Source organism: Schistocerca nitens, chromosome 5, assembly GCF_023898315.1.
Source record: "Schistocerca nitens isolate TAMUIC-IGC-003100 chromosome 5, iqSchNite1.1, whole genome shotgun sequence".
Lineage (NCBI taxonomy): Eukaryota > Metazoa > Arthropoda > Insecta > Orthoptera > Acrididae > Schistocerca > Schistocerca nitens.
Genome location: NC_064618.1, coordinates 95946317 through 95949409, shown reverse-complemented (window position 1 = coordinate 95949409; position 3093 = coordinate 95946317).

Here is a 3093-nt window from a genome sequence, read left to right as displayed (position 1 = left end):
TTTAGGTACTTTATATTTACGATATTACAGTAGTCTTTCGTGTTCATGAGCGTAAAACGAAATTGGTAGTTCGTTGCTTTAATGTTAATCTAGTTAGTTTTATTATCGTCAAGAATGTAGATACTTCCGAACGAAAACGAGTACCGCCTTTCTAACTAAAATATCGCATCAAGTTTCTTGCCTAACTGCAATATGGCGGCGCTAACAGACGACGGCACGCTGTGACAGCCGAAGCTCGCCATCCAGTTAGTATAGAGATCACTGGCTGCAGCCATCTTGTGTTATCGTTTCGAAACCTGTAACAATTGGGATAAGTGTTTGTATATCAGAAAATTGCTACGTACCATACTTTCTTTCACCGACTGTAGTAACTTCGCCATGCAAATATCCCCAAGAATATTTCTTTCTCTGACGAAATTTTTGAGTTTTGCCCATGCCATTTCAATTGGATTTAAGTCACAGTTGTATGACGGAAGTTTCAACATGGTGAGTCAGTGTGTCCAACAGCTTCAAGTATTTTGTTAATTTCAAATATTTTGTCTTCTGGCTTATGTTGTTTAAATAAATCAAATAATTCCACCTTACTTTTTAATTACCATTCAGTCATTTCCCTTTTATTCAAGGACATGGTTGGAGCTTTGTTATGCTCCTTGTTGTGATATGAAGCATTGTCCATAACAATAACACAGTTGGTCACTTTAGTCAATATACAATTTGAAAAATGTTCACAGTTCATTTTACCAATGTAGTCTCCTGCTTTATCAATTAATTGTGTGTTGGGTAAAAACCCATCTTTTGACCTAATATTGACCACTATCATCCTATTGCTTCTGCTAACATTGTCCATACTGCCATCAACGCTAGGTCCGTGCCAACATTTTCTACAAGTAATGTTATTGTCCATCCAAATTTCGTCAATATAAAGGAATTTTCTAACTAGTTTCCTTAATTTCCTCACTTGGATCAGGTACTTATATCACCAGTCAATTATAACTGTTCTCTCTACCAGAATCTTCCGTTTAGTTACACGTCTTTTCCAGATAAATATCATGTCACACCAGTGTCTTGGGTAAAACATCTTTCTTCCAAGGAAAATGGATTTTTTGTTTCATAGCAGTAAGTAATTTCCGTAACGACAGAACTATTTTTTGGTTTATGTAAATGTCCTTCATCGTTTGTTGAATGACTGATTTTGTGAAACTGTCTCTAACGATGGGTTTCCTCCCAAAATTACTAGTTTTCCTCGGTGGTGATTCCAATAAACCACGTGGTTTAGTTTCTCATTCCTACCTTATGCATCCTACTGCGGCGAGGCTGACATTTTCATAAATTGCAGCCCATTCACTGGGACTGGTAACATTAACCAACAGTTCTTTCTGTGTCGCCTCTTTTAACACACAGTGTAATAACTTTAGAGACGATAGAACGCTCATTACTACGGAAATACCTTCTCTTCTTCGTATTCTGCACATGTTTTTGCAATGCAGGGCGATTATCCATCCCTTCCAGATACCAAAGTATATCAGTGCCGCGCGGGATTAGCCGAGCGCTCTAAGGCGCAGCAGTCATGGACTGTTCGGCTGGTCCCGGTGGAGGTTCGAGTCCTCCCTCGGGCATGGGTGTGTATGTGTTTGTCCTTAGGATTATTTAGGTTAGGTAGTGTGTAAGCTTAGGGACTGATGACCTTCGCAGTTAAGTCCCATAAGATTTCACACACATAAGAACATAAGAACATATCAGTAAGTATACAAAGTGACTGACTGACAACTAAGATCCCATGAACAGAAATGACGTATATCACTGCACGCCGATCCACACCTCTAGATGGGCAACTATGTTGGGCGCCCCTATAGATCAGTTTCAGGGTTCTTCCAGAAAGGGCCGCTTCCCCCACCAAAGCGTTTCTCGCTCTTAAGTTTACAAACAGACTACATGGAGACTTTGTGGCGTCCTGTGTGAACGGTAGCTCATGTTGCCACTTCAGAAAGCCAAAAGCTGTGGCACTACATTAGTTATATGTGTGAAACCGTTTGAAAGTACCTCATTTTGAATAAAAAATAAACACCTCTTTAACAAGTGGTATATACAGGCAAAACTAATAAATAGCCTCAGGTTGTTACTGTACAACACCCATATTTGAAGAAACTGGTACTGAGTTCTTAACTCACTACATGCAATATTTACAAACTACCATGCTCATTCTGAGCCCACGTTTCTACAGCCATGTAATACTACACTTCATGTGTGCAATATCAAATAACCTTTTGACTGTAAAATTATTTGTTTGTAAAACTCAACATCGCAATTTCGACTGTGTGGTCGTTAAGAAGTGTCAATAATTGCGCCTTAGCATATGCCCAAAAGTAAAACTGATCAGACATGATAGGACACAAAAGCTGGTTTCATTACATTGTGTTCATGACTACGTTTTCTTGTGTGTATTGTATTCTTAGAATTGCATTGTAAATATGTTGTTCATATTATGCTTTATTTTTCCATGCATCTGTAACATCTGTAATATTAGGTGAACTACATAAATGCATTTTGTTTTTGTTTCATATAAAATAGGAGTTGGCTTTGTCGCTTTGTATTCTGTGTACATTTGTTCCTACCTGTGAATCGGTGTGTGACATGCTCGATTTAAGTGCATTATAATTCTATTGTTTCTAGTCTGCTTTATTTTAGTTTACATCTGTTTTTCGTAGTTTCTCCCTTTTAGTGGCGAACTCCACGTTAGCAGCTTTTGGCTGAATTAGTATTGCTACTCAACTTCATTACGTCTATTCACGGAATGGGTACAGCCTATATATTTCTGCTGGGAATGGTGTTGCTTCTTGCAAATGAGTACCCTTTGTAGCCTTTGTGACTAAGGCATTCTTCCTCGCAAATGATAAAACTTCAACAGTAGTTACTCAAATGTCTTTGTAAGTTAGTAACATGTGCTAGTAACAATAGATTTTAACAGAAATCAATGTACTGCTATCATTCATCCACTCTAATGAAGATTTAAAAGCAAATAATTCACACTGTCATGGTTTTTCATCCAAGTACATTGCGGGAGAAAACATTAAAAACAACAATAACAAAAGGATA